Source organism: Anser cygnoides, chromosome 1, assembly GCF_040182565.1.
Source record: "Anser cygnoides isolate HZ-2024a breed goose chromosome 1, Taihu_goose_T2T_genome, whole genome shotgun sequence".
Classification (NCBI taxonomy): Eukaryota; Metazoa; Chordata; class Aves; order Anseriformes; family Anatidae; genus Anser; species Anser cygnoides.
In genome coordinates this window covers 131,826,463-131,845,094 of record NC_089873.1, presented here as the reverse complement: position 1 = coordinate 131,845,094, position 18,632 = coordinate 131,826,463, and the positions used below count along the sequence as shown (strand labels likewise).

Sequence of the window (18,632 nt, the reverse complement as noted above, 5' to 3'; positions counted from 1 at the left end):
AAGGGCAGGTCAGTGGAGCAGCTCATCTAGTCAGTCTATCCAGTACCTGAAGCACAAACATGTCCTCCATATACTCCAGAAATGTCATTATTTGCTTGCTCCCTGCAGTGATATCCATTCAACAAATGTCAGAGGGGTTCAAGAGCCCCCATGAGAATCAGGACCTACATTCAGGGGACTTATTCCAGTTTTTTAAAGGTTTTGTTCATCTTCTCTTCTAGCCTGGGTGGTCTGTAGCAGAATCCTACCACAGTGTTTCCCTTTGTGGCTTCCCTTCTGTTCCAATAAACTTCTCACAGACTTATTGTCCTGTCCATAGCAAAGCTCCATGCACCTGAGCTGCTTCTTTGTACAGAGCATAACCCATCACAGCATTCTAGTCAGGGAAGCCATCCTACAGCATCATGACAGAAGCACTGACTGAAGAAGCTTTGATGCATTGTTGCAACATGCCAAATGATTGACTGCCCAAATGGTTTTCATATGAATCTCATCTGCTTTTTAGCTCTGATCCAGTCTCTGATCCATCTGGCAAATGGTTTGATAGAACCATGTACGGAGATGATACTTATGTGCTTCCCCTCTACTTACACCACTGTTAGATCACTTTTTAAATAAGCATCTAGTGCATCTAGATAAGCTACCAGTGTAGTTAAGGAAATGGAAGATATTCTGATGAAGCCCAGAAGAAAAATTTTCGTTCTATAGCTAATGGAAATGTAACTTTTCTCAGTTGCTTTAAGGTTGTGAAGTAGCATTCAAAAAGAGCATCTTAATCCACTGTTTGGCATTGCAAGTTTCACACATGGACCATCTGCCTCTTGTTTATCCTCTTCTTTCATGGACATTCTCTTTTATTCTCACCTCATATTAAATTTCTGGCTGAAGATAAGGCTGAACAGTTGGCCCAAACAGCAGAGCCACCTGATGTCTATTTGCAGAAAACAAAACCAATCTACTGAGAAGTCAAGGACCAGATTTTTATTTATTTTTTATATTTTTACATGCACATCTGAGCAGTTATTGATGACAGTGTTGCATAAAGTTTTATGACAATACTGTCTCATTAATCTGAGAAAACACCTCATGACTTTGTCCTAAACAGACAACTAAGCGTCACAACTATTATACTCTAACCAGTTTTAAGAACTATGCATAAATCCTTCCTCATATCCTACCAGTAATAACATTTTGCATAATCCACAGAAAATAAACCTAATTTTATATCTTATATGATAATGCATCCATACTCCCAATGTGCATATGAATGCATATCTACAGCTTTCAGGTAGCTCTTTCAGGCGTATATACATGTTATAGAAAGAGAGGCCTTGGGAATATTTGTTCATAGCTGCTACAGAACACATCATAAACACATACACAACATAAGGAAAAATAATCAGAAATCACAATGAGACAATATATTCAATATATAGGAGAACAGGAAACAAGAGCTTAAATTGAGTCTCAGCTCTGACACTGCTCTGACAAATGCCTTTGCCAGGCTGCACAGCAGGTTCTTCAACTATAAAGCTGAGAACACACTTGGTAAGACTCTTCAAGACTGAATTTCTTTGTAAGGTTCAAAGCTGACATGAGTACCAGAACATGAGCTGGACAGCTGCCCTAGTTTACTAAATTAAATAGCTATTGCCACCTACTGGCTATATTGCAATATTAATATAATAAACTGCTTTCAAGCGTAGGAAATCAAACACCTGTGTTTTCTTCATAGGAAAATTATGTACACTAAAAATAGAATAATTAATACTTTCTATCTTTTTCAGTGAAGAAATGATAACAGTGTTTTCTATTTTTTACAAGGTATGTCAATAAAGCATTTTTATACATTTACAAGTCCCATATTTGTCTCTACTAGAAGTAAAATATGCCTACTCAGAAATTTAATTAGTGTCATGGTCTGTTTGTACCTGCCTCTTTTCTTAAACACACAGGGTGTCTGTGGTGGGAACCTGGTTTTGGCCTGTTTGTCTAAAGCATGGTGGATCCCAATCACTGGCTGGGTGTATGTGTTAGAAATATCATATATAAGCAGGCCTGTGGTTGTGGTCTAGGTGAAGAATGTGCATCCATCAATACATATATTGCACCATTTGTGCGATTAGCAATGGATGAATTTAGATGCATTCAAGGTACTTCCAGTTGTACGTCTTTGTGGCATCAAAGAAGACTGACACCACATTCCGAAGAAAAAATTCCATGGTATGAGCACAGTTAATCATGTTTATAATAGCACTTTTTGAGATAACCCGAAGTTAGAACAAGACGTACTTCGAGGAATTTTGGTATATGTCAAAGAGTCTGCTGTTAATTCTGGTCCAACACCAGCTTTGCCAGTAAAAACACAAGAACAGTGGAGAATGAAGAAATTCACCTTCATTCACCGCATTTCAGAATTTTATCTGCTGCTTTCCTTCAGCAGTTCATGTTCACCTAATGGACATTATTCTACCAATTGAACCAGCAAAGCACTTTTTCAAAGTTTCTATGCAAATTTTATGCCTTAGTTAAAATAATAAATAAATAAATAGATAAAATATTACATTAAATATGGTTTGCCTAAATTTGTACTGAAACAAGTCAGAGTTCTTAGGTAACCTGCACAGCTGTATAGGTAAAAGGCAGCAATCTTTAGTTGCAGAGTGATGAGTAGTACTTTGGAAAACTAGTTTCTTAGGTTAGTCTAACCAGAATCACAATACAATGTTTGCAAACACCCTAAATTAGACCCTATTGCATAGTGTGGATGGTCTAATTCAGTTGTGAAGTAATTTTATCATTTGGCTTAGTCTGCAGTAAACTGAAATCACTCTACTCTAGAAAGAAATTATCCACAGGGGAGTTTCAGATAGAGTAATTTAGGTGTATTGACTTTATATGTTCAGCCAATTTCCTTGCATTTATGGATTGTTCCTGTGCAGACCAGACCTCTTAAGTTTCACATATGGATATGTCAGGCACAATGCACTCAAGAAAAATTACACATTCAGCAGAAACTCATATTAGATAATTACATAAACGCTCTGCAAAAATTGGCAGCAGCAGTCAAGATTTCAAGAGGGGAACATACCAATAAGCAGCCTCAAACACCTACTCCCCTTTCAGAAAGAGAAGGCTGCTCTGTCCTTCCCTCCAATTTCTGGGATTTATTTTAAGGACTCCTACTGAAAACAAAAACTGTAGTCTTACACTAAGTGAACTCTTAAAGCCATTCTGCAGACAGTGCTTGGGAAACAAGAAGTTGATGTTAGCTTATTTTAGAAAGCATCTGTAAAAATGTAAAAGCTATCATGATGCCTTAAACAATATTAGGTATTCAACCATTCCCTGTGAGAAACTACAGCATACTGAAGTACTGTGGTAATACAAAATTACTGTAGCCTCATAGTTTGCCTCTTTACCAAATAAAGATTAGGTTCAGGAATGACTTTGGCCATAGCTCTTCTATAGCACTTAGCTTGGCAAGCAAAAATGCAGCAGCATCCAAAATGTTTCTTTCATGATGCCAAAATAACTATTATTTTTTAGCCTTGGGGACTATATTACAGGTTCATTTTAACCTGACTATGTCATACTTCTGTTTAATCTGTTCCTGTGCTCTCCTTCCCTTTGGGAAATGTTCAGATCCTTGAAAGGTACATGCCATAGGCAAGTGAAGTTGAGAATTTCTGACGTCTGGAAGGAAGTTTAACACGATGCACAGCATGGCAAAACACAGCATTGAAAACATGGTGGGTGTGGACAAAGTGTTATCTTTTGTTGAAGCACAACGACCCGCAAAGAGAGATGGTGAAGGCGGACAGCCATTGTTTGCCTGAATCTCTATGAGAACAAATCCGAGAGCAACCATGGGATGGCGATCTCGATTCACACAAGCACATCTTAAACACCATCCTGCAGAAAGACTTGCTTGGCCACAAAGTGCATCCAGTCACTTGTTCTACATCCAAATCTGCAGAAAGCTAGTTAATTCCTTTTCTCTCAGCTAGGCTTGGTTTCAGTAATGCTATTAAGGTTAGTCTCAGAACACTACTGTCTAACCACCATGCAACAGGGAGTCCTTTTCAAGAAAATTCTATTAAAGCTTTCAAATTCGTACTTAACGCAGTAGAACTGAAAAAGAAGTTAGTAAAATGAAATGGCTTAACAAACATCTAGTGACAGAAACAATAAAGGAACTTAAAAAAAAAAAGTAATCAAAGTTCTATTCATATTCTCTGCACTCTAAATTCTAATTTATACATAATTTTCTATTTCAGGTTCATTAAATTCTTTCTCCAGCATCAGACTGAACTACAGGGTATCTACTGTAGAACAGGAACAATCATATGCGTATTATCAGATGGAGAAACTGACCTGTAATATTAAAGACAGCAGTGGAATAAAATAATTATTTTTATTTAAAATCTTGTCACTCGATCATTGTGATAGCCTTGTAGTTTCCGGTCCACAAAATCAATTCTAATGAGTTTAATAAATCAGGAACTGAACTGTCTTCAGGTGTGTCACAGACAAACTGAGGTCTCTGTGAAAAACAGGAGGTCAGACAAGCATGAATCACAGCAGCAAAACCACAAATTACGAACCAACAAAGCACCATTAAAATCTTCCAAGTTTCAGCTCTACATTCTGAAACCATACCAAGTTTCTTTATAATTTTTGAATTAAAATTCACTCTTTGAAAGAACAGCAGACATCAGAACAAGAAAATGCAGTACCTACAATTGTATGGGGACAAGCCTTAGGTCTTTAATTACTAGCTCTACAGTAGATCGTGAAAATAATGAAAAAGAGCCTCATGATATGCTTCCAAATCATTGACTTGCAGGGACATCTCTCAGACTTGCTTGATTGCTTACCAGTCCCTATATGCTAGGGGATATGAAAGTGTGTACATTGAGGCACATACAATTAGCTAAAGCTCTAGCAGATTTGAAGTCCAAAGACTTCAGTTACTCTGTATCTTTCAGATATTTGGAATTTCCCTAAGCCTTCTCTGAAGATTAAAGCAAGTTAAATACTTTTATTAAGTTCCGAGACTATCCCCAGCCTCAGAATTTCCTCAAAGGGGATTTCCAATACATAACTCCAGCATAAAGGCCCGGCAAGTAGCAGAACGTGTTTCTCTGAGAGCTGCTGGGTGCTGCAGGCTCCTGGTGCTGCATTCAGATTTTCAGAACTGCACCTTTGAGAAACATTCCTACAGTGTGGATGCAGCTAATCCTATTGGCGAAGTGGTTTCACTTGTAGCATCCTAAAGTCAGAGATTATGTTCAAAACGTCAGAAAGGCTGAATTTCCCAGTCATTCCTGTATGTTTGATTTTTCAAAGTTGAGCTTCTTCAATATATTTTTTTTCTTTTCCTCACACACACAAGGAAGTTATAATACAGGTAAAGAAGTGTGTGAAATTTCAATCTGTTATCTACTGCACACTAGGAGTAGATCTTTGTATTTTCTAAGGTAACTTGCATGATATAGTGCTCTGTAAGTCTTCAAGCAGAGAGAGAGTGTAGTTCTTGGCCAGTTCACAGCTCAATTTACTGTGCAGTGACATCTATATGTGACAAAGTCCCAAAACCTCAGCAAGATCAAGAGAGGGGCTTATTCAAATGATGATCTCATGGGTCTTTTCCAACATAGATGATTCTATGATTGTATGGGTCTGTGATTCTAAAATTGGAAAGTGAGCTTTTCTCTGAGGACTTTACTCCAGGAACCTCAAATTAGCAGACAAAACACGTTCCTTTTTAAAACAGCAGCAGCAAAGGCTGAGTGGCTGAGCCCTAGTGGGAAAACCCACTCAAATGTCTTGTTTTTAAAAATAAAAGAACTCATGAGTGCATTCTGTAGCAGAACGATAGTACTGAACAGAGCTTTGGACCTTCATCTGTACTAAGGCCTCCTTGCACTAGAGTTTTACTAAGAAACTGGCATTGCTCCTGTCACAAATACCATGCAAGTACTTAAATGTGCTGTGTAGATACCTGGCTGCATTAAAATTATTTCTAGTGCTGCTTGCTTGCTACAAGTTGCGTGTATCCTGTATCTACAAAAATGCAATATGCACAACTGCACGTTGCTAAAACCATGGTCTCATTGTTTTTTAACAGAGGTGTCCATACCACGAGGTGAGTGGGGCTTTCTGTATTTTAATGCCACCCACAATACTTGCCTGTTTCGAGCTGAAGCCCGTACTCCAAAGTAGAGGCTGCATTATTCCGCCATATGGCTCACAAATTACAAAAGCAAATGAAGATGAGTGCTTTAGCTATCCCTCAGACAAGTGACATTCAAAAAGATTAAAAGCATGACAAGCCTAAATAAGATGCCACAAGCAATTAGTTTTAGAATATTTTAGAACATTTCAGAACATTTCTCTGTTCTCCCTTGCTTATAGCAAAATGCTTGTTTTTATACAGATTTGTGTATACTAGGTGATAGCAGTTTTGTGTATATTAGGTGATAGCTTACTGGCATTTTTTTAATCATTGTATTCACATTGTATTAGCTTAAGAACACAGTTTTCTTTCCATAGCTGTCTTGTATTGAGGATGTAAAGTGTAGATCTGAGTGACATTTATTCTGTAGTTTCTTCTTGACATGGAGACAGCTTCTATGTACCACTTCATTGGTACTCCATCACCATGTATAATAAAATATTTTTTAATTACACCAAATTTTCATTTGAATAAGCCACTGATAGCTGTTACCTTTTCACCTGAGGAAAGCACATATCCCAAAACTCAAAGAATTATTTAATTGTTTATGCAAAGCAAAAGCAGAAGAGAGGCCATGTACCAACACAGCCTCAGCCACCACTGTGTATATAGTTGAACGTTTTATAGCTTAACATTTCATGTACGTAATTACACTCTATTCAGAGGTTCATATCTAAGCCTGAGCAGTTGGTTCTGCAGACAATCATGTAGTAGGCTAATTATGGACAATATGTGCATCACAATAGACACACATCCATTGCCTTTCTTCATAGGTCTTAGATGTGTAGAAAATATATAGATCTATTAGACCTAATATAGTAACAGGAAGATTCTTCCTTTCCTCGGTTTTAAGATGCTGAACCAGGAAAAGAGGAGGGTATGTATTCTACAGAGGTGTTTAAGTTGCTAGGCTGCTCACAGAATGTTTCCTGGCTTCTCTTTCATCCGCAGAGTTGTCCCGACTTCATATCTTAAGATTCTGGCTTTTAACTTGTAAGTCCTGTCAGGGCTTTCACAACCAAAGGCAATACATGTTAATGTTCCGCTTCGGTATACTTACGGAAGTGAACAGTAGTGCAGACCAGTATCTGCTGCCCTATCTCTCTTGTTAATCACTACAGGTGAAATGCTTTGACATTTCGAAGTCATTAAGTAGAAACTTAGAAAAATACTGTTTCTCCAAAATATAACCACTTGCAAATTTATGGAAACACACAAAAAATACTATATTGCAATTCTGAGCAAAATGATAACCTTCAGAATTCGTCTTTTCCATTTAAGGCAATCAACTGTATCTCAACTCAGATATTATTATTGTAAGTCAGAAAAAAAGCAAGATGAAAAATTAGGAACTGTGAAATATGATTATTGCTTTTCCAGTTACAGTTATTTTTTGCTTTTTCATTAGCACTTTATCACATAGTAGAGAGAGTCGGAGAGACTGAACCAGAGGAGATATTGATTTTGGCATGTTTTTATTAGATGTGTCTTGATGATGAGCACCTATCTCTGCATCCTAAGCAGGATAGAGAGTCACACTACAACAGTCACTCATTATTGTGTAGATTTCATTTTCTCCTGTTCTTAGAAAGCAAAGACAGGTAAAGATAATATCTTTTACTATCAAGAGCAGACGTCACCACTTCAGTTCCTGTTATTCCATTGCTAATGCTTAAGAAATCTTCTGTGAAAATAAGCAAATGAGTAGACAACAAAGTATTCACCAGCCTCTGCTAAACTTTAAGATGAAGGACAAAGATTGTGGCGCTAAGTTCCTTTTCCTATAGCTCAGCAAAGAACTAATCCCTGAACAAGAATTATCTATTACACTGAGATCTTTACAAGGGATCTTGTGACCAACAGCTTTTCTAATTTTCCAGTTATGCCAAGTAGTCTAAAAAAAGATATTATCTCTACCCACAAATGCTATCTTACATTATCTTTCCTCAGAAAACCATGCTACAGGAAAATACCACCACTGTGTATTTCATTTGGCATTTGTCAACCATTATAATCAAATATCTCCAAAATCATTGTTAAGCAATCAAGGCTCATGTCAGCTGAACAAATAAACCTTGGCAGCACCTTCTTTTCAGAAAAAAAAAAAAAAGGAAAAAAAAAAAAAGCTGGCATCATGGTTTTTGATGGCAGTGTTCAGCACAACTACTAAACCACTACTATGCCCCATAGCTTTTCCCCAGTTAAAAGGGAATATGGTGCATCATATTGCCTTTTAAAATTTTTATTTTTCTTGTGAAGACTGGCTAGCTGCTGCCCAGACTTTCAAAGTTCAACGCCATAAAGAAATGCAAGAAGACTCCCTGATCTGATTCCTTAAAGCTCTCTAAAATACAAATGATCACTGACAAGCAAATCAAAGCCTCCTTCCTTATCAAGGAACTGAAAGAGAAAGGAAAGGGGGAAAGGAGAAATTTACAACTAACATGAGACTGGGAAAGTTGTCTTGATGTTCAGCACTAAGCAGCCTTGACACAGGACAGAAATGCACACACTGTTGTGTTCCAGGACACCTCTGGTGTGCATGAGGAAGGGGGAAGCTTTGGAAACATTCAGATAGGCTCGGTACAGCCCAGGTAGGTTAGCTTCCTTTGTTTCCAGTTATGGAAGAGCTTTTCCCTTTGTGGTCTGTGGAGCACTGATGCTCTGTGAAACACTTCACAGGGGCCTGCAAATGTATCTGAGAAAAGTGTCTAAAGTCAGGTGACTACGGTTTATGCTCAGGTCTGAAAACAACCAGGATCTACAAGCTGATACAAAATAGCAGGGCAGTGCTCTCTCAAAGGACAACAGGGGTTTTGGGATATTGGGTAATAAACTGGCAAAAGGCCACAGATGAGGTTTGATGGATTTTATTATAGCTACACACACTGATTACCTGTATAATTAAGCCTGAGCAGAATGTCAGCAATCCAAGCATAAGCAAAAGGGAAAATAAAAATCCACTTGCCATTTAGGCAAGGCGCAATATTGTTAACGATCAGTCTTACCTGCTGATGAGCCACGGTCAGGAAAGTTGTCGATCCCTCATATTGCCCTTCACAACGCCAGACGTCTTCACAGGGCCAGCCAGCGAGGACTACCCCGAGCTGGTGTTGGAGCACTGTCTTTATGGGATCGAGACTTGGTGCCAGTTGCATGATCAACAGACTAACACGAGATACGTCTTTTACATAAGGGCTTGAGAACAAACAGGCCTTGCAGAAGGACTAACCATAAGCAAATCAGACAATGTAACAACACAGATCTATAATTGCTCGGCCCTCCTTGCTCTACTGCTTCTCTACATTATTTCTCATGATCCACAAATTAGCAGTGCTTCTTTTTCCCAAGCTTTTGTTGTGGAAGCTGTTGTTGTGTATCTGGAAAAGACTGTTTCAATAACTGGAGGCATATTAGCACTCCAAATTTATGTCATCATGGCCTATTGTTTCAAAAAAAATGTCATGATATATAATAAAAAGATATCACAGATTCTTCAACAGGGCTTTAGTCCACTATCAAGCAGGAGGAAGAGATATTTCACTGATTTACTGCTATCAAAATAGATGAGAAGACATGAAGAAAAATATATGGGAGCATGTTTCTTGACTGCAGAAAGACATAATGTAACATCTCTTACACCTAATCACAAACTATCACAGTTTACAACCAATACTAATGAAAAAAAATAATCCTGAATTTAGGTGGCAGAAATCTAAATCAGAGTACCGTACAATTTGTATTTACTGTGGGTTCAGCAAGCACACAGATAGAAGCCAGTGCTTTATACAGAACTGGTCTCTTACCCATTCGTACCATAACTTGTTCTGTGTTTACCTCTGCCCCCTACAGCTTTATCTGCCAATATGGTTGTACCATTATGGCAAAAGAGTACAATTTTACGACTGCTGACTTAAACTCTGCAAGAAACCTCTGAAGGGACTGCTCTGTGTTAATAGATAAATGGACTCACAGTATGCATGCAGACTTGAAATACAGCTTCAAAAAGTTTCTGGATAAGGAAAAAAAAACTGCAAAAACCTGGATATATGATAACCTTATTCATACATCAGTTTCAATTTGCCATATCAGATTATCTTGCACCTGGATGTTTGATGTTGTCAACGATGATTTAAATTAACGTAGTGCAGCTTCTCTTTTAACAAAAACCCTTACTTTCCCTGAGACTCTTCAGTTCAAAGATCATATCTATGTCTTCTGATCCCCCCAAAAAGCCATGAAAAATATGAACGTTATCTTCACAAACAATAATGTGGTATATAAAATGAACTAACATGGAGTATATAAGGAAAACTTTTCTATATTCAAGCACAGGATAATAAAAGCAAAGGTAATAAGAATTCTTTTTTTCCACATGAGTTCAACCCACACAATGAAAATACATTTCAACTAAGCTGATGTCATGTTCATACCATAGAAAAAAAAGTTTCAGAGTAAGAAAATGAAAGATGCCATTTCCAGTCATTATATTAAGAACCCGACTAAATTCCATTAATCTGTGATGAATGTTTTTGCTTGCTGTGAAAAAAAAAGAAAATATCTCTGCTTTAATCTGGTAATTCTAATTATGAAAAACTCTGCTTTAATGTGCCTAGCCTCTGGAGACTAGAAAAAAACTTTATAATCACTCTAAATATGAATTGTTCTTTCCTACTTGCCGTTTTTCAGTCCTAAAAGCTTAATCCTCACATTGAAAGACCCAGCCTGCACCAAAGATCTTGAGACCTGAGGCTAAAAAGCTGTTTAAGAATTCATGGAGTATGATATGAATTATATTATATTTAGTATATTTAAAAAACTTATCAGATGGCCATAGCAAATGACAAAAAGCAGAGTAGAACAGGTTCTGCACAGTAGCATTTGAATAAAACACTCTTCAGTCAGGAACCAGTTGTGCTTTGTAAAAAAACCATAACAGCCTGCTTTAAAACAGATGAATCATGCCAATACCCCATATTACAGTGATCCCAAATAGGCTGATTCAAAATCACAAAACCATTATTTTGCCATATTTATAACAACAAATTCTCACTAGCACATTCAGAAACTGTGGTATGGGACCTGTACAAGGAAAAATAAGTACTGCTGACGTTCTTCTTCAAGTAAAGAATTCAACCCATAAAGTACCAGATCACCCTTGATTCTCAAACACGCTACTGACATCCCATACATCCCATAAGGGAGTTTCTTAAACAAAGAAGGAAAAGACAGACATGTGAAGTAGGATATTGTGGTGTTTTGCTTTTTCATGCTTTATTTTCATTAGAGAACTTTATAAGAAGGATGAGACCTAAGTGCATGCAAATACAAATATGTCACACAGTGCACCTAAAAAGATTATTTTGGAATACGATTTTATGCAAGAAATTTTACGTTAAGGACATCCTCCTTAAGAATATGATCTATGAAAGTATTCCAAAGCATATTCAGGCAATGAGCAGGGTGAAAGCGCATGGAGTGAGAGGAAAGAAATTTCCTATACTAATGGGTTAAAGAAGTCTCATGGATACTTGAATTGATTCATGCAGCTTTTGAGAGTGAAAAACTAACAGAGACCACCCAATCACTCCTGCAAACCTTCCAGAATCTGAGGAAATAGTAGTCTCTTAGCCAAGACTGCATTAACCTGTGAGAAAAATGAAAGGGGCTTCCCACATCCATAACATGAAGGTCTCCCTTCAGTTACCTGCAACTCAAACAACTGCTCCCAGTAACACCTTGTCATGAAGCAAGACCCCTGCTTAGACCCAGTAGAGTAGTCTAAATGGCATGTATGTACTACAGAGGCAAAGGGCAAGTAGTGTAAGTGACTCCAGCCTCAGAGCAGGAAACATGGGGAGCAGACAGCCTGAACAATAAAGCCCTGGCAGGGGGAATGTATTGAATTCTGGAGCAGAGGAAGGAAGCAGAGCCTCTCATGTGGCTCTCTGCTCCTAGGAGAAATAAAAGTGGACAGCAAGGAAGATCAGAGACACTGCATACACACAGTGTCTCAGGCACCAAGCTCCATCCCTTACAGAGATGGAAATGGGATGTTGCTGCCAGGGAGCTTGTGCAGTGGGATGATGAAGGTATGCACAGCGCAGGTTCTTAGCGAGCCAAGAAGCATGAATACATTTTGCTTTATGTCAGAGACCAAGAGCTATAGCTGAAGTCAAGTTGCCATGGAAGCACAGGAAAAAACAGAACAAATGACCCCTCCTGTATGAGATTGGTTATTCTTTATTTCAAGGTGTTGGTCCACACAACACTGTCCTGCTGTTCTGTGTACAGCAGCTGTTGACGTTATATTTCAGAAATATTCAGAGCTAATAAGGACCTCCTGAGGTCCTCTCCAGTCCAGTTTTCTATGATTTGGTGTTGGAGAATTTGTGCTTTCTGATCCCAAGTTTTAACTGTCACCTGGGAATTTATTTATCCACTTACTGTGCCTATTCATGGCAATTGCAGGCTATTGAGTTGAATGGACCTTGAGAACTCCTGAGAGCTCTCACTTTTGTAAAGCCACAAACAGAGCTCTTCACTGGAGGAAAGTCACATTTTAATGGAGACATGAAGGGGTTAATGGCTTTGTTCCATCACATATAATGGGGCTACAGAGAGTTGAAATATAATGAAACTGTTAATAGCAAAGCAGAATGAAGGCTGGGAATTGTTTCAGCACATCTCAATGTGAGGACTGCAATTTTCGTTACAGTGAAATCTAACACAGCAAGTTTATTCTATGCTTTGGGAGCTGAGGGAAAGATCAGAGTGGAACAGTCCTTATCCTCTTTTCTTCTTTAGTTAATATGTTTTTGGATAGTTTGAGGTCTATTAATTTTTCTTCTCTTAGCTGATTTTTTTTTTCCATGTGGTATCTATCCTGCAACGTTTAGACACAGTAATTGTAAACATTGCATTTAAGGGCTCCTGATCTTTGCCTTACTGTGTGTAAACCCAGACTAGCAACTTAGGACAAATCCTTTAAACCTGCTTCTGTTTGTGCCATTTCTTTCACTTTCATATATGAGTGCATTCTAAAACATGAAGACATGTATATCTGTGTCCTGTAAGTACTTCTCTTGACATAGAAAACATATCCATTGCCATACCTAAATGGTTAATTATGCTTATCTTTTTGTGATTGCTCAGGAAAAAAAAAAAAAAAAAGGAAGAAAAAGAAGGAAGCTACTGGTGTAGATGATAATACTGGAGTTAAACTATGTTTTCTTTTATTCATAACCATAATATACTTGATAAATAACTACAAATATTAGGAGGTGTATGTCTGTCTGTAAAATCACTGTATCTTTCAATGCCATAACGCACTCTTTTCCTAGCCCAGGCAGAGCTAGAGATAAGCATTTTTGTGCTAAGTACAGAGACACCAAGAATGATGAGACAGAACAGCTCAACCTCATTAAACTGCCTTTCATATTTTTTAAGCCATTATTACACTCAATTTATCAGTATCAATTTTCAGCAAATGACCATTTCATTTAAACTGGAAACATCTGTATAAATACAAGAAAGAAAAACGACCTTTTTGTAAGCTGAATTTCACATCCCTGTAGACGACAGTAGTTGCTAACACTCACGAATTTCATTTTCTTCTACTTTCTCCTTCTTTGTATTTTTGCACAAACCTCCTCTCACAATTGGCTCTGAAATCAGCTCAGCTCAGTGTAACACTTGTTCTGGTTTGTCCTTTGACTGAACACCGTGCTGGTGACAAAATGGCTGCACCTAGGGACTCTATGCAGACAGTGGCAAAACATTGACACAGAAGAACCAAGACCTGAATCTTTCTTCATGTCAAATTTAATCCTTTGTTTTCTTCTCACCAGTTCCATCATGTTGCTCCTCACTCATTAAGTGTTCGCAAATATTAGAGATTCATACTAATGACAGGAATGTCCCAGAATGTTATTGGCACTCTATAGAGCCCAGAGGATCTTGTATTTTACTCTTTCAGACTGCCTAACTTGGATCCCAAACTACCTCCTATTAATTAAAGAATAAAACTATCACTGGTATCCACGACAGCAGACACAGAACTCACATCTATATAGCATAGTACAAAATTAACCTTTTACGTATGATTTTGAACATGTGGAAATTTTTCATTTTGGCATTTCAGTTTTTTTGAGGTAAGACAATGACAGCATGTATGCACAAAATAGGTTTTTGTAAACAAACTACTTACTATCCTACACACATACTTTACCTTTCTTTGCAATCCAGTCCTTTCATGTTTCCCTTTCTTCCTCCAGATTTTCTTTACAACCTGTTTTGCTGTTTAAACAGATTGAACTGAATTTGAAGGAAGAAGTGAGAAGAGGCTTTATGCCCTCTGTTTCATATTAATTTCAATTTCATATAATTAACATTGTAAAAAGCCATAGTTGCCCCAAATATGCCCTCTACATAGCAAGTGTCATGAATTTTAGAAAGGAGGAAAAGATATAGGATTTTAAAATCTTATTTTCTAATTCATCTCAGGCTACTGGTCTGAGATGAATTCTTAAAATAAATTCTTATGACTCTGATGAACAACCAAAAATTAAGAAAAAAGTAAACTAAGCAAGCAATGGAATAGAAGTGTTCTTTCAGAAAGCACTAACACAAACGGATATAGCAGAAATTAAACTGACAAAAGATAAGAGGCTTTTCTTTGGGGCCCTAAGGGAATCTAATTAACTGATTTCTAGAAATGGGATAGAAGCATCACTCTGATTTTACTGTCAGATATTTGGCTAGAAATCAAGTGCTTCAAAAGACATTAATGGGGAAAAACGTAACATCTGATGATGAAGTAGACAGGTTCATATAAACTGTGGGCTCCTTAATTTAAGAAATCCTGAGAACATACTGAGATCAGAAAAATGATGGACTGTAAAATAGAGTCTGAAGCAAGTACTGATGAATCGTACCAAAAATAGATTATCAGCAAAACAGCAATTTCCTTTCCATGTAGTAAGAACTACACCAGTCTGAAAAATGAGCAATAAAGCTCAGAAAATAGGTTACAAGGTTTGTTCTGACCTGCTGTGGCTGCTATAGGATTCAGGCTGTCAGCCTATCAGCATTCCATGCGGATATATGAAATCATTACTGGCATATAGGTACTCTACCTACTCATTTCCATTTATTATATTTTTGCCAAGGTCACAGAAGAATTTCTGATGAAGGTGCAATATTCCAGATGATGTTACAACCACTAGAGCGGCTACATGCATTTCTTCACTTACTTGATATTGCTTACTGACTAAAGCTTTTTTTAAAGTTTAATTTAGGCACATCTTACTTTCTATGATATTCAACTTTTTATTAGCAGTGTTGTCTGAGCCACCACCTACACTCAAAAAAAGGTCCTTCATCTACAGAAATTTACCATATGTAAGCTAGAAAACATAAAGTATAATCAAATGTGTGATTTTTGCTAAAAACACATCAGAATTGGAAGAAGGGTGGTACTATATGCATTTCTCCTAAGACAATAACCTTTCTATTGGAATGATATTTAAAAATACAAATTATTTTACTGTACTTTATAGACCTGGTCAGGTATAGCCTCTTTCCAAACATATATAAAATGTGCATCTAAATATAAATATGCATCTAAATTCTCTCAAAAAATTAGGCTTGGGGACAAAAATTCCAAAATCAGAATATTTTAGAACTATAATAGAGATACTCTGGTTTTCAGCCATACATCACAAAGAAGCATGGAAACTATTTTTTCTATTATGAAATAGAATTTCAATTAGAACTGTAAACAAGAAATGACTCTTCTAATTGTAATTTTCATGACTGGTTATCAGTTTGACTTTAGGTGATCATTTTCAGCCATTCCCATACAACCTGTTTCCACCTTAATGGATGGACCCTTTTGCTCCCTCTGCATGCTCTGTCCACTGCATTGGACACATGGGACATCTGTTTAAAAAAAAAAAAAAAGAAACCAACAGCAAATAATTTAATGAGATGATTAAGATTGCATCTATTAGTGTAATAGCCACTTCATTTAGTTCCCTGCTCCCTTGACTCTCACCTACTATTTCTCTTTCCTATGCTGATGTCTTTACACCCTCAAATGTGTCAAATTCCAACTATACCATTTCCATAGCCATACTGTAACAGAGGTAGTAGAAACCTATAGCAGTGTGACAATAATAACTGGATTTAATTTTATCTAAGCAGGTTTTTGTTTTGTTTTGTTTTGTTTTTACACCAATGATAGGCAATGCTTTCAAGAACCAGGTAATATTTCTGGTTTTAATAGATATAACTAATTTTAACATATAATTTCCAAATATTCCTGTTATTTCTACCACAACTGGTAGAATTCCAGCTCTCTCTCTACCTGTAATCAATTTTTATGCTGTTTAAAATTTTTAGCCTGCAGAGCAAGAGAACACAAAAATTATGTAAAAGAAGATCCCATGAGACCTACAAAGACACTATTACTACAAAGCAAAAGTCAGAATGACACTCAAGGACAGAACTCAGTATGAATTTCACAAAATTTTTATCTGTTACGGCAGTGTATCCACTTTAAGGGAAGAAGAACAGAAATGAAATACTTTCAGACAAAACCATGATGAATTTAGTTTCTGTTTCAGAAAACCAAGGTAGGTGATAGCAATAAGTATTGATACTAGCCTCTTTAATGTCAAAAAATAAAAAGGGAAGAAAATCCAACTCCTTGTTACATCACAGGGCATTCCACAGCACTACTTCTAGGATAAAGACAATGAGCAAGTTACTTGCAAAGAAACAGGCCAGCAACTCAGTAAATCAGTGCAGCTGCTCTGACATAGCTGAGTGTTGTGAATGTATAATTTCTCTCAGGCTGACTCTTTTACACACCTTTAGCAGTTTTGGCAAACTCTGGAACTCCACACAAGATGAGGAAACAGCCGTGAGTAGTACTGATCGTAACTTTTTTAATTTGTGAAAAATTCAAATGATAATCCCTGTCTAACAGAGTGAAGTGGTACAAATCATTTATGACTTCCCCCCTCTTTCTTATATTCTACACAAGAGACAGCTTCCTGGTGACTTGCCCAGAGTTACACCATGTCTTTTAGCAGAGTAGGAACCAAAGACAACTTCTTGCACACAGCTCCCTTAGATAATGGTCAGTTCTTTTTTTCCAAGGCAATAAAATTGCAGTTTCAAAACTGCTTAGCCTTGAGCATTCCTGGACACACTCCTCTGCACCTGGAGCTGGAAGGATGTTTGCTCTTACAAAATACATTCTTTCCAGGCTTTAAATTTCAAGACGATGTGAATAGTGATAAAAGATATGGATGTGTCTGTGAGTAACTGACACCTACTAGCTTTATGTCTGCAAGAGATGTACTTACGTATACGGATGTGGAGTTGAAACATATGCCATATATTTCCACGTGAAATATTCAATAGTCCATTCTTGCTCCTCTCAGAAAGCTATGGTTAGGCAACACTGCAAAGGAAAGGAGGGGACATCACAGGTTGCTGTGGGAAAATTAAATTACTTGCCTTTTTTTCTAGTTTAGTTAGCAATGATCTTTCTAGTTACAAGCAGAATTGCCAGCTCCATTTTTAGATTTGTCTTCTCAGCTTTATGGCAGAATTCTTCTCGGGATGCTGACAATAAAGTGTCATCGGCATCTCAGAGGGTGATGGGTGTCCATACCTCTGAGCATGACTCTGAATGGATGGGCCACCAAGGCAGCTGACAAAAACTGCTAGAGAAGCAGGTGCCACAAAGGTCAGTGATGGTGAGATTTCATTCCATAAATGTATTAACTTTCCAAATCCAGAAGCCTGATCCCTAAAAGTCAACCCTAAAAATGGAGATTTATTATTGAAAAATTAATAGACCAACACATTGGCCTTATAACTAGAACTACTGTAATATTTCTGTTTCTTTATAGTTTCACAGTAAAAGGATACATATTGTAAAGTGCAATTCTTTCTACACACAAGTCAGGTAACTATAAGCGTAAAATGGTAAAATTATTGTCTTAACAGATCACTTGAGTGTTATATCTGAATTCATACTTCTGTACTCATACTGGAAACAGTCCTAAAAAAATGCATATTTCTTGAGAATACTCATGTATGCAGTAGCTCTGAAGCCAAATGGGAAGGATGAAATTATATCACTTCAGAAAAGATGTACGGATATTTACAAATGTCTCACACCAGTGATGGACCCTCAAAACTCAGATCTACTACTCAGACTAGTAAATTTAAAATGCTATCAGTTGCTTTATACCTAGGCAAAAGATTTATTCAATCTTTTCTTTGCTAAAAATGCTGAGCTGGATCAAAGACGTATTTCATAGATTGGTATGGTCCACAGCCGAAGCGTGCTGGCAAGTACAGTGCTGAAAAT

At 37.2% G+C, this 18,632-nt stretch overlaps 1 long non-coding RNA gene across 3 annotated transcripts in view; it reads right to left on the bottom strand.

The window, feature by feature from the left end:
• LOC136786858 (uncharacterized) overlaps window positions 1–18,632 on the bottom strand; it is a 134,229-nt gene that overhangs the window by 28,480 nt on the left and 87,117 nt on the right. Inside the window, exons 2-3 of one of the 3 annotated variants that reach the window (XR_010826326.1) lie at window positions 17,617–17,714; window positions 14,472–16,183 (exon numbers count right to left, since the gene is read on the bottom strand). The exons of 1 other annotated variant lie outside the window; for it this stretch is intronic. This is a non-coding gene — a long non-coding RNA (uncharacterized lncRNA). The remainder of the gene's footprint in view (window positions 1–14,471; window positions 16,184–17,616; window positions 17,715–18,632) is intronic. One more of the 3 variants, XR_010826327.1, reaches the window with a different exon arrangement.